The sequence below is a fragment of the Colobus angolensis genome, unplaced genomic scaffold (genome assembly GCF_000951035.1).
Source record: "Colobus angolensis palliatus isolate OR3802 unplaced genomic scaffold, Cang.pa_1.0 Scaffold214, whole genome shotgun sequence".
NCBI lineage: Eukaryota > Metazoa > Chordata > Mammalia > Primates > Cercopithecidae > Colobus > Colobus angolensis.
The window spans coordinates 3,551,070-3,565,739 of record NW_012115311.1 but is presented as its reverse complement, the minus strand read 5'-3'; positions in this window follow the sequence as shown (position 1 = coordinate 3,565,739).

Below are 14,670 nucleotides of genomic sequence, written 5' to 3'. Positions count from 1 at the left end.
TGGAGCTTTAGTGTTATATATATATATATATTTAGGATTGTGATATTTTTCTGTTGGACAAGGCCTTTTATTATTGTATAATTTTCTTATTTGTCTTTTTTAACTGTTGTTGCTTTAAAGTCTGTTTTGTCTGATATAAGAATAGCTACTCCTGCTCACTTATCATAGAATACCTTTTCCATGCCTTTACCTTAAGTTTATGTGAGTTCTTATGCCTTAAGTGAGTCTCTTGAAGATAGCAGACACTTGGTCGGTGGATTTTTATCCATTCTGCCATCGTGTATTTTTAAGTGCAGCACTTAGACTATTTAAATTCACATTAGTATTAAGATGTGAGGTACTGTTTTATTCATTGTGCTAGTTGTTGCCTGAATACCTTGTGTTTTATTTCACTGTATTATTGTTTTATAGGCCGTGTGAGATTTATACTTTAAGGAGGCTCTATTTTGGTGTATTTTGAGGTTTTGTTTCAAGATTTCAGAACTCCTGTTAGCATTTTTTGTAATGCTGGCATTGTAGTGGTAAATTCTCTCAGAATTTGTTTCTCTGAAAAAAAGATTTTATCTTTCCTTCATTTATGAAGCTGAGTTTTGCTGGATAAAAGAACCATTGGCTGGCAATTATATTGTTTAAGGATTCTAAGATAAGAACTCAAACCTTTCTGGCTTATAGGGTTTCTCCTGAGAACTCTGCTGTTAATCTGATAGATTTGCCTTTATAGATTTTCTGATGCTTTTGCCTTACCGCTGTAAGGATTCTTAGCTTTGTCTTGACTTCAGATGACCTGATGACTATGTGCCTGGGTGATTATCTTTTTGCAATGAATTTCCCAGGTGTTTTTGAGCTTCTTTTATTTGGATGTCTAGGTCTCTAGAGAGGTCAGGGAAGTTTTCCTCAATTATTCCCTCAAATATGTTTTCCAATCTTTTAGATTTCTTTTTCCTCAGGAATACCAATTATTCTTAGGTTTGGTCATTTAAAATAATCTCAGGTTTCTTGGAGGATTTGTTCATTTTTTTGATTATTTTTTCCTTGTCTTTGTCTGATTGGGTTAATTTAAATGTCTTGTCTTTGAGCTCTGTAGTTATTTCTTCTATTTGTTCTAGTCTATTGTTGAAACTTTCCAATGCATTTTGTATTTCTCTGAGTGTATTTTTCATTTTCAGAAGTTGCGATTGTTTTTCTTTATAATGTCTATTTCTCTGGAGAATTTTTCATCTGTATCCTGTATCTTTTTTATTTCTTTAAGTTGATTTTCACCTGTCTCTGGTATCTCCTTGAGTAGCTTAATAATCAACCTTCTGAATTCTTTATCTGGTAATTCAGAAAGTTATTCTTGCTTTGCATCCATTGCTGGGGAGCTTTTATGGTCTTTTCAGATTCTTTTGTCCCATGGAGTAATCCTTTGATGTGGTGCACTCCCCCTTCCCCTAGGGATGGGGCTTACTGTGAGCCAGACTGCAGTGATTGTTATTGCTCTTCTGAGTCTAGCCACCCAGAAGAGCTACCAGGCTCTGGCTGGTGCTATGGTATGTCTGCAAAGAGTCCTGTTATACTATTTGTCTTCAGGTCTTCCAGTCATGAATACTAGCACTTGCTCTGGTGGAGGTGGCAGGGGAGTGAAGTAGACTGTGTGAGAGTCCTTGGTTGTAGATATGTTTAGTGTGCTGGCTTACTTGAATGCTAGTTATGCTAGCAGTGAAGGTGTCATGCAGACAGACTCAGGACCATGGGTTAGTCAGGATGTTGCAGATAGTGGAATTAGCTGTTGTTTTCTTCTTCCTTGGAGCAGGGTTGTTCTGTCATCAGCTGCTGCGATGTCCTGAGTTGACCTCCAGCCAGGAGATAACACTTTTGGAAGAGCACCAGCTGCCATAACCTAAGGGGGATATAAGCTTACCCTAACTTGGCCAGGATAAGCATTTGGGTTGCTCAGGCCATGGGCAGGGTCATAAAATTTCCAAGATTTTATGCCTTTTGTTATTAGCTACTGGGGTGGGTAGAGGAATATCATCAGGTTGGGGCAGGATTAGGAGGGTCTGAACTCAGACTCTTCTTGTGTGGGGCTTGCTGTAGCCACTGTAGAGGATGTGGGGGTGGTTCTCAGGCTAATGGGGTTATATTCCAGGGGAAATTATGGCTGTCTCTGTCACCAGGGAAGTGGAGGATAGTTGGTATCAATAGGTCACACCCAGCTTCTACATAGTTGGCATGGTCAGTCTCACTGGTGCCATGAACAACACTGAATTTATCTCCAGGCAACCTGTGGTGAACAACTCAGACCTAGCCTCAGGCTGTAAGTTTCCTGGCTGAGAAAGCAAGCAACCACTTTCAGTCCATGCCCTGTTCCCATCTGCCCACACTGTCAGCCATCTTCTGCTCTCCTTTCTGCAGCAGTTCCCATTCCCCGCCGAGTTCTGCTCAAGAGAGTTTGTGCCCAGTCAAAATTACTACAAAGTTCAGTTGGAAGTTTCTTTCACTCTGTGACCCTTCCAAGTTCTACCAGTTGCCTTCCCCAAGGGCACCTGTGAGATATACTCAGGGATGGCTTCCTTGGGCTCCAGCTGGAGAATGGGAGTGCCTACAAAGCCTCTTCCCACTGCAGGTTCTACTTTTATATTTCCCACTAAATCAATTTCAGCTCTCGGTAAGGTTAAATCCTTCTCCCATACTCTGAATTTTCAGATTCCCTAATGGGGATGTGTGTTCAGAGGCAGCTTTTCCCCGTCTCATACCTTGGAAACTCACAGTTTTTCACCCATCTCAGGGAAGTCGCAATAGCCTGTTGCTTCTTTTAAATGATCTGTGATTTCTTTTGTTTTATTTCTGGTACACTTCTGCAGTGGTCCCTGGAGCAAAAGTCCATGGTGTGAGTCTCCACATGCTGTTCTATCCATCCAAGTGGGAGCTGCATGTCAGCCCTGTCTTCTGTCCATCATCTTTTCCCAGAAGCTTTTTAGTTTAATTAGATCCCATTTGTCAATTTTTGTTGCAATTGCTTTTGTTGCTTTTGGCATCTTCATTATGAAATCTTTACCCATGCCTATGTCCAGAATGGTATTGCCTGGGTTGTCTTTCAGGATTTTTATAATTTTGGATTTTATACTTAAGTCTTTAATCTATCTTGAGTTACTTTTTGTGTATTTGTAAGAAAAATATTTCTTCTGCCAGTTGCTTATAGAATGCCAACAAGAGTAAAAATATCACCTTAGTCCTGGCCAAAGTTCAAGAAAATATGTTGAGAATTTATGAAGTTAGGAATTATTTGTCCCTAGAAAACGTTTCCCATGGTGTTAAATGAAGAATTAAGGTCTGTTTCTTTAACCTTTAAAATTATCTCATGCTGCCAAGGCTGTTTAGTACTTCAGATAGGAGATAACGCTGGGAACTATTGAATCCGTGATTCTGAAAGGTAATTGATGTATTGTGATGTGAGATATATGTACACATGTGTACATATACATATCAGGAACATATTTCTTCCTATCAACATATTGGAAGTCTTTGAATAGTTTTAGCTATATATTCTCTTTGTACATTTAATTCTCAAATGACTTCAACTGCATTAGAGACTGTATCTTGGGACTAATAAGCAAACAATTATTAAGAAAAGTGGAAAGTAAAACATAACCCAGTTTGGCCCACTCAGATAGTGATTTGTAATAAAAGGAGAGGACATCTAATTGCAGCCCCAGGTTTGAATGAAGGCACATTTGTATTCAGCGGTGCCTGACAGATGCAGTCACAATTTCGTACTACTGTGAATCATTTATTCCTCTTACAGATTTTATTGATTGATTGTGATGGATTTGTCTTTTTATTAAAGGAAGATTGTCAGAGCATTTATGGGCTTTGTGTGTGTTGGTAAATTTGTTTACCTTGACTTTCCATTATTTGCACATGTATTTTTATGTGTACATAAAAATCAAGTTTCCTCTATAAAGAATGGCTTTCATTTCCAAACATTGATTTCTTCTTTATAGTTCTATTAAGTACTATTGATCTAAGATGTTTGTATTTGATTATATCCTTGATTTTTGGACAGCTATGACACAGCTGTCTTCAAAACTCTGGGAGCATTTTTTTTTTAACCAGATGAGTCTCCTTTTACAGGCTAAAGATGTCACCGTACACCCTCCTATAGAGAAGGAATATTGCATAATTGAAAGACAAACAAACTTAGATTTAAATACTGGATTTTTATTTGTTTGTTTGTTTCTTAGCAAAATAAAATTAAAAAAAAAAACACTAAGCATGGACCAGTATACATGGAAGTAACTGGAAAGGTGCTCAGTAGAAGTTAAGTTTGTTTTCGCCCTATCATTGACTCTCTCTGCCCCACTTTAACCCAATAAAATGATCGAGGATTTTATTTTTATTACTTTGCAAAACCAGTAAAAAACTGGACATTTATATTTTTATTCCAAGACATATAAACATCTTCCATTTCCTCATTATCTATACTCCCATAAAACCTTGAAATCACACATTAAACTTTTGGTATTAAAAAAAATGTCTCTGGCTAAGTAAATGTTTGATTTCTTTTACTTTCCTCATTTGAATTTTTTGGGAATGTTTTCCCCTATTCTTAGATGCTAGAAAACATACACCATCAGTTATGGTATAAATATGATAAGCAACAAAACAGTCATTCAGTAGTAAACTAAGGTTAATTAGAATGAGACCGAACTCACATCTCTGTGTGTTTTCTTTCAAAGACTCCTAGTGAACTGTCATGGACACCATGTCTAACAGGGGGGCGGCATTTCTAATTATTCACCCATGTGAGTGCTCTGTCTTGGCAGGTAAGTGACTTCACTCCCAGCCAGTTGGTGGGTCTGTTCATTTAGTTATAGTTTGTGGAATGTTAGTGGAAGTGATATGTCACTGTCTATTCCAAACTGACACACAGAAAAAGCCCTCCTGATTCCCAGTTTTTTGTTTTGTTTTGTTTTGTTTTATGGAGGGGCCTATGTTACATGGAAACCTCATCAGCTGTAAACAGCATAGATTCTGAACTCTAAGGAGAACACCTGCCTTTGAGTCATTGGGGTTTGAGGCTTTGAGTCATTGAGGCTTTGCCTTAGGATTAAACAGATTTACACTGAGTTAACTATTGAGACTTTGGGGTTTTTGGCACCACAACAAGATGTCATCTATCTTGGCTAAAGGTTTAGATGGAGAAATGCATGGTATTTGTGAAGGTCATTAATTCCCTCAGGAACTTTCTATGGTTTATGTTGGGCCAGGCATTGTACTGACACTGTGGTGGATAAAAGGAACACTGAACAAAACATAGACCCTGGCTCTTAGGAGCTGATGATCTGATAGCAGCACTATCTTAAGTTTTATTGGCTTCCTTATGATCTTTCAAAGTATCTTTCCACAGTTCATCACAGTTCATTTCACTTAATCCTCACAACACTATTCCTACTTACATTTCACAAATAAGGAAGCCAGGACACAAATCCATTGAGCAAGTAAATGAAAAGAGACAGAATTTACATGCGACCTCTGATTTTTGCCTGTTTAAATGTGCCCAACTCAGGTCTACACTTGTGCTGGGGTGAGCTGTCCTGACTGAAGGTGAGTCATGGGACCTTAAGAGAAGGTATATTGGAGGAAGAAGCAGTGTATTGCGCAAAGCAAAGGTGCATAACCTCAGAGAGTCTGCCTTTTGGGGACTGCAGCTTTGAGGCTGAGCCCAATACTATGAGAAAGGTTTATTTATTACAATTAAGCTTTTTCTCTGTCTTTTTTTTTTCATTAACAAGGATGTGGAGGAACACAGATGACATCTAAGAACTAAAGACTTCATGTTTTTTTCTTCACATATGGAACCCCTAGATGGGAAATTGGCCAAATAACATTTTTATATAAATCTATATAATATTTTATTATATCCTTCTTTCAGTTGATTATTCTACACCTTCATCTCGTCGATAAAAAATTCTTCCCAATTATTATATAACTCACTTCTTTTCTACCAATATTTCATCCCTACTAAGACACAACACTTTTCTATTTGCTAAGTCACTTTTTGAGACTATGACATATGTATTCTTGTTTTTCATATATAAGTTAAAAATAAAGCTGTTTATATTAATTAAATATTTTCTAAGGTATAAAGCCTTTAGCATTATAAAATTGGAAAATGTGCTCACAATTTTTATCACATATATTGTCACCACGTGTATTCTGAATGGCTAGCAACGTTTAGTAAATGCTTATCAAATCAGCTTATGATAAATGAATGCGTAAAACAAGGGTCCATTTGATTTTTTAAAGCCTTTTCATTAAATTATGGTACTAGAACAAACCCTGAGATGCATTTGGGGAGTAATTAGAGGGTAAACATAGTTGATTCAATTCTAAAGGAAACAAACTTAAAAAAAAATGGAGGAAAGAGTATGAGTTGAAGCAATTGGGAGAAATAAATTGAGAAGGTTAACCTAAATTTGAGTCTAAGCCTTCATCTAAAAAGTTCAACGTAAATGTTTAAAATGAACTCTATTATAGCCAGGTTATTTTGGTGTATTTTTTTTTTCATTTTTCTGCGCTGTAAAAATGAATATAAATTTATTACGTGTAAAATTTCATTTACCACTATCCAAAGAGAAGATTATTATACAACTGTTGTAAAAATGACTGTATGTACAACCTTTCAGCAGACAAAAATAGAAAACTAGATTGGTCCAAGTTGACTAATAATTGTTCCTGCTGTTCAATTTTGGACAATTTAATTAACTATTATTTTCAAGTAGTGATCAAACTGGAGAATAACCATATCCAATTATTGTTTTTTCTAAAGGGAAAAATAGTTTTCATTTTTCCATGAGCGAAAGCAATGAACAGAAATTATCCAAAAAACTAGTGAGGCAGTAGCTTATTCTGTAAACTTCATTAGGAGAAAAAAATCTTTCCAGGAATGAAATATTAACATTTGCTTCTAGCTGGACTCATATGTAAGTGCCGTTATATCACAGAATTTTAAAATTTTGGTGTATCATGGAGTTATAGAAGTTAGACTTCTAGACTGGGCACAGTGGCTCATGCCTGTAATCCCAGTACTTTGCGAGGCCCATGTGGACAGATGACTTGTCAAGAGTTCGAGACCAGCCTGGCCAACATGGTGAAACCCTGTCTCTACTGAAAATATAAAATAAAATAAAATAAAATAAAAATTAACCAGGTGTGATGGTAGGCACCTATAATCCCAGTTACTCAGGAGGCTGAGGCATGAGAATTGCTTGAACCCAGGAGGCAGAGGCTACAGTGAGCCAAGATATTGCCAACTGCTCTCCAGCCTGCATGACAGAGCAAGACTCCATCCTAAAAAAATATATCTATAATAAGTTAGAATTCTATCATGGAATTATAGGAGTTTATTGTATCATGGAGTTTTCATTTGCTGTATTATGTGTTTTATAATTTTGTTACAATATAGAATTATAAGTTTACAATGTCATGGAGTTAGAGAATGTATAGGATCATGCAGTTACAAAATTTTGATGGTGAGGAACTCATCATAAATCATCTAGGGGCCCCAATAGTTTAACCGGGTTCCCTACGGTCAATTAGTTGAAAATATGTCAGCATTTATCAGTTCTCTTTTTCCTTCTCCAAGGTGAGCATTATATATTGTATTTGAATTATCCATGTAAGACCAAAACACTCTTACATTTGAATACTTCTAGGAATTTAATTCTTTTTTTTTTTCAGATCTATATTCCTTTCAATCTCAGAAAAAACCTAAATCTCAGTAGTCTCTGACTTTTTCTTATCAACATTTTTTTCATGTTTCATAATATTCAATAATTAGCCTATGGCATCTTTATTCAATCCACTTTGGCCATTTAAACAATTTTCATCACCACTCTATTTATATCTAGAAGGCATATAAAGTTGAAGTATGAAACAATACCATAAAGATAAAAGGTAGTAGATTCAATTTAAAGGAACAGAAAATTTGATATTATTAGAAACCTGAAATGAATTATCAGTTTAGAATTAAAACTAAATTCTGAGTTTCCTGGCAGCTAAAAATAAAGAAGAAACTTGAGTAACTAAATTCCTTTTAAAATAAAATATATATAAATAATATTTGATATAAAATACACTTGAATACATATGCATCCTCATTTTGAGAAAAACTTTTTATAGCATTTAATTCAACAAAATTCTCTTATAAATCCTCTACAAAACAATAAATGTACCTTCAAAAATTATACAGTCAAAACAAAATGCACAATTATCAAATAAAAGCTTCCTTCATAAAAAATAGAGTATAATCTTAGATCATAACTCATTGAAAGTCTTCTTCCTCTTTCCAAACAAGTACATTATGTCCTCGTGATCTAACTGAACACAGCTATGTAAATCACAGGACATGAATGCCAAGTGTTTTGCATATTCAATTACTGGGACCAATCTTTTGGTGTTAGATTACAATGAAATCAAAATTAATTTCTCTGATGAACACCATAAGTGTTTATGAGCTTTTTTATTGACTACTGAGAGCTTCATGGATTTCACAAGCAGCTTTTAGCCCACAACATCCTGTTTCATGAAAAACCGTATGTTTCATGAAAACAGTCTAACTGGAAGCATTGTTTTGGTGAGGATCAGGATCAGGATCACAGGAGTAACTCTGACTCAGTCCAGGGGTTTCCTGCCTGATGAACTCTGAGTCTTCTCAAGCCCATGGATCAGTGTGTAACTGAAACCCCAGTGCTCTGAGTTATAGCATAAATCATCCTTGTCCCAAAATGATGAAGAGAATTTTGTTGTGAGTCAATAGCTTTGACATAAAAGGATATCAACAAAGCCACTAAAGGTTATCTTAACTACATTCAGAAATATTTCTAAAGAAGTTATCTGAAAAATTAACTTTAGGAAATATTCAGGACCTACCATTAGACAATAGTTGATGAAAATGTCAATTGAGATGTTGAAAAATCTTCATATATGCAAAGACTGTTGTTTAGTGTAGTTTTTTCTAAACTGTGCTAACAATAATTGACCAAAAAATTTTTAAATGTGTTTGGGCTTAGGAAAATAAAAATCAACATTGAAAAAACATTAGTCTTTCTGATTTTTTTCTGCAATCAGATTGCTATTATGAATTATTGCATAATTTATATTAATAACTTACATTTGTATATTACTTTGGAATACTTCACATGTCTTATCTTAAAAATACCAATAATTGCCTTGTGAACAAGATATTTACATTTGAAGCATGCTAAGGTTCAAAGTGATTAAAAATTATGCATCATTTATTAGTTGAGATTAGGATTGGCTTGAAGAAAAACCATAAACACTCGATTTAAACAAGCTGTTTTTCCCAAGCCCTTGTGTTTATTTCTCTCTCAAGTTCAAGGCTGGTGTAGTGTTTTACTAGTCAGGGATTCCGGCTCCTTCTGTTTTACTGCTCTGCAGTGTACACTTTCAATCCCAGGATTACCACTAGGTCAAAGAGGGCTTCTGAAGCTCTGGCAATTATGATCACATTTCGTTAGAAGGAAAAATAAAGAAAAGAAAGAGTAGTTTCTGGAAATCACACTCTCCTTCTGACAAGGTCATTTAGTGACACGGCCATGCCTGGCTGTAAAGGCATCTGGGAATTTTTTTTGTTCTCAGCAGCCATGTGTATGGTTGAAAATGAAGGATTCTATTACTTTGAAAACAGGAGTGAATCTAGATAATGGATCACCTTCCAGTTTCTGCTATACCTAACATGTCTAGTAAGTAATGAAACCGGGACCTGAGCCTAGTCTTTCTTATTCTTTGTCTCTATGGTCTAATTACAGTTCCTGCCATGTTATTAAAAGGAAATAGGCTGATACATAACTTTGCTTTCATCATTTAGATCTGTAATAGTATCTGTCATGAGACTGCTCCTGTTTGCTGTCATTTTGTCAGATTGTTTGGATAGAATCTTTGAAGAAACACTACTGATAGTTCTGCTACCATGAAAGATTTGTCTGTACAAAGATTCTGTCTATGCAGTTAAAGTTCAAAATTATTTTCTTGAGTGCTATGAAGTCTTACTATATTTCTGTTTTCTTGTTAAGAACTGAATACATTAATAATCGGTTGTGAAATACTTGTATCTTCTACTCCTCGCAAGATTTAAGCTCAAGAGACTCAGTTCTTTTTAAAAAAAATAAAAATAAACACAATCTGAAGGGACTCTGCAGGATGAATATGTCCATCGTTTTAAAGCAACAGAGAATTTGACATCTTGCAGTTGGCGTGGCCATCCTTTGAGACCAACCCTAGAAAATATGAATTACGTAGCCAAGATTGGGGCTTATTAGAACTCTCAGTTTTCTCTAGGAGAGAGTTGATTTCCTGAGCATTTTCATCTTGAGATAAATCAAACATTGATATTAATATTGATGCAAAAGTATGCTGAATGATTGACTCAAAATAGAAGTATGTTTGACAGAACTTCAGCACTTTTCTGTAGAAATGGCCTACATCAGAACTATGCTTTTAGACCTGGATCTCCCAAATGCCAGAAGATGTGGGAAAATAACACAAAAAATTAGAAGAAAATTGAAAGTTCCATGAAAGGAAAGGAAAACAAATGCTTTATTATATTGCTATTATTATAGAGGTTTAAAATGGCTAAAAACTGTATGTCTATGTCTGGAGATGTAAAAGTGGAAATAAGTAAATTATTTATCTCAGTTCAGAGAGCCGTAAAAATGATTAATCTGAAGACGAGAAGCAGATCCTTCAGGTTAGACTTTTTAATTACAGCAGTGGTCCTTATATTTTAGGATGCTTTAGATTCACCTAGCGGACTTGTTAAAACAGAGATGACTGGTCCCCACCCCCAGAGTTTCTGATTTAGCCAATCTAGAATGAGGCTTGACATGTGCACTTTTTTTTTTTACAAATTTCCAGGTGATGTTGATGGTACTGGTCTGGGACTGCACTTTGAGACCACTATCATACAGCATAGTTATTTAAGGGGAAATTTCCCTCCTTTGAAATTGTGTTGTGAGTGTTCACCATCTGGAAGAGAAAGATGATGTTCATAGCATTCCCACATCTGTGGCATGACACCAGATTACTCGCATGAAAAGACAAACAGTGCACAATTTATCCAGATGTTTAATCTGTGACTCTACATAAGACCGAACACCCAGAAATTGCAAAGTTTCAAGCAAATTAAACATCTGGATATTTGATTTATTTTTTACATTCTAATCTAATCTAATATTTTTTATTCAGTTAGACTCAATCTCTCCTATACGAAGCAATTTCCAGATTAGGAAGTCACCTCCCAGTATGGACCTATCTACTGCTATTTTTTTCCAGCATGCAACAGCTATACCACATTGACCCCTGCTGCATATCTCTTAGTTGCATTTCTGATACACCCACTAGTTATCATTTCATTTGTCATTCTGCTACTCTCTAAGTATTTCAGTTTTCTCAGCAAGAAATCCATGAGGCCACTAAATAAGATGTTTTACCTGCAATGACTCCATCATGGTTACAACTCTTTTTTTTGAGACGGAGTCTGGCTCTGTCACCCAGGCTGGAGTGTAGTGGCCAGATCTCAGCTCACTGCAAGCTGCGCCTCCTGGGTTTACGCCATTCTCCTGCCTCAGCCTCTCGAGTAGCTGGGACTACAGGCGCCCGCCACCTCGCCCAGCTAATTTTTTGTATTTTTTTTAGTAGAGACGGGGTTTCACCTTGTTAGCCAGGATGGTCTCAATCTGCTAACCTCGTGATCCGCCCGTCTCGGCCTCCCAAAGTGCTGGGATTACAGGCTTGAGCCACCGCGCCCGGCCCGTTACAACTCTTAAGAAAAGGTATCGGCCGGGCGCGGTGGCTCAAGCCTGTAATCCCAGCACTTTGGGAGGCCGAGACGGGTGGATCACGAGGTCAGGAGATCGAGACCATCCTGAGCTACACGGTGAAACCCCGTCTCTACTAAAAAAAAAAAAAAAATACAAAAAACTAGCCGGGCGAGATGGCGGGCGCCTGTAGTCCCAGCTACTCGGGAGGCTGAGGCAGGAGAATGGTGTAAACCCGGGAGGCGGAGCTTGCAGTGAGCCGAGATCGCGCCACTGCACTCCAGCCTCGGAGACAGAGCAAGACTCCATCTAGAAAAAAAAAAAAAGTCTCATGAATATGTACAACAACATTATGTAGCCACACACCGTTTGGATAGAGTCATAGAACTACCGGTATATCCAGTTTACCATGATTTATCTAAACAGTTATATTTGAAGAAGCATTTTCACTTATTAAGTCATATTCAGAGCATATAATAGAAATAAGATAGAAGAAATGTTTTAAATGAATCATATGTGTGTATACTCAGATTAATTTTATATGCTTGTATTTTAGTCTCTATATAACATCTAACCTGAAAAAAAATACACAAATTCTATTTTAGTGAATGGCACACGTTGTTCAAATAGTGTTAAAAGCAACAGATTTCCAATACAAAACAACTGATTTGTTTGAACCACTGTATCTTTTGTGTTTTGCTTTTTTATAAAATTGAGCCTTGATTTATTGAAAGTCAAAATCAAATGACATACACACACAGATGGTATCTACAGTCATTTTTGACATTGGTGTATGACAACTTTTTTGCATGAGACATGTTTGATCAAATAAATAAATTTTAAAGACTCCAGTTATTTTTCATTTAGATGGCTGATATTGTGGTGCTTCAAAGACAAGTCATTTCTTAGGAAGTGCCAAAAATTGATGAAAACTATTAGCTCTGAAAGCATTTTTGAGATAAAAGCTTCCTGTTGTATTATGCATGATAATAAAAACGAAAACTTCAAAAACATGGGTCAAAATTTGACTCTACGAATATAGTTTAGTTATGTAAAAGAACACCTATTCAGTGAGAAGAAAATAGGTAGATTTGTCTGTGCGTGTTATCAAAAGGTACAATAAAGTGGTAAAATAAATACTAAATTATGAGAACTTGTGATTGACAGTATGACGTGCAATCATTGGAGGTGGCTAAAGTATGCTGTGGTCTTGTAAAAATGTTAGTTAAATATTTTTGAAGCCATCAGATCCAAGTACAGTAGTGCTCCCATCAACTATTAAACTATTAACACTAATTCATCAAATCTCAATGCACTGAAACTCACGTCTGTGATGAAGAGGAAGTCCTATCATTTTCACGAATCCTCAGGATAAGTGGTTTCATGTAAAATCCACATAATAAGTCCAAATCTCAGCCCACATCTCAGACAGGGCTTGTGAAGGGTTGAGGAGAACAAACTGGACAGTTTGGTTGACATAGAACAAGTGACGGGTGTAATTGCAGATGGGACCAAGAGGTAAGGCAGGGAACTGGGGCAGCTCAGGTTGGTTGGATGTGAGTTGATCAATATTTGTCTGAACTCTACATTCTGAAAGTATACACATTCTTTCTCATGAGGCCCTCAGGTCCCATGCAAATCAAAGAATATGGGACATTATTTGTTTTAAGGGTTCCTTTAATATTATGTGGTAATTAGAAGCTGCTTTGGGGATAATGATTAGAAAACTTGTCTACCAACTTGCTAAGAGCCCAACATACGGAATCTGTCTAGAGAAAGTCCTCCTAACTCTACAGGATGGCCTATTAGACTGCTCACTCTACTTCTCTGTGCAACAATTCACCCTCTATTGCAGTTAGAAACTATAAATAGCAATCAATATTCAATCAAGAAGAAAGGATTCACTTAGATACTTCAAGGGATTAATTCTGGGAACTGGAAACAAAAGTGATGTGGTAACTTGAAGACAAATAAAGAAGCAAGTGATGGAATGGGTATCAGAAAGTTAGGTGTAGGAAGGACTGAAAGTACAAAAGAAAGATGTTCCTCAGGGGTCAGGAGGTTGCTTCTGAGCACAGCCCTAAGCTGAGGCTCAGGAGCCCACAGGCTCTGTTGAGCTGCCTGAGGTTCTGATGCACAGCAGGAGCCATTAGCTCCTGCTATTGCTGCTGCTGCGAAAGTTACTGAAAGTGTAACTGCTGAGACTGCTGGAGACACCAATTGCTGCACCTGAGCAGAAGCCATCACTGCACACAGTGAAGTTGCTGGAGTTTTCTGGAGCCCGTGGTCACTTTTAGTTACCTTCTACTTTTCCTCATGGAACAGGATAACATCTTACTTCCCCCACATTTTAATACCTTAGTTATGACCCTCATTGGTAAAACCTAATCATAATCCAGCTGCCTTGAAATACTTGGTATTGTTTTTTTCAGACTTCTAGCCCCTTGCAATACAAAAGAAAACAAGAAAAATGGAACTGAGTAGCCAGAGACCATATGTGGAACAATCCACCCAATTGTTTACTCAGCATCCACAAGTACACTTCTTTCTACCTATATTTAACTCCTGAACAGCAACAATTTCAATGGCATCATCACGCAACTAGTCCTGGTAAGATTTTTTAAAAATCACCTTTTTCCAAAAAGAAAGATGGCAGGAAAAAGACTTATGAATCACAATATTCTTATCTGAGTAATTTTTCCATTTTTAGTTCTGTCAATAGCCTTCATATTCTATAACCTAAAGATTATGTTATAATATTAATCACTATCAATAAGGAGGAGGTAGAGGGGGAGAAAATATTAGTAAACACATACAAATGCAGGCATCACAGGTGAGGAAATATGCATAA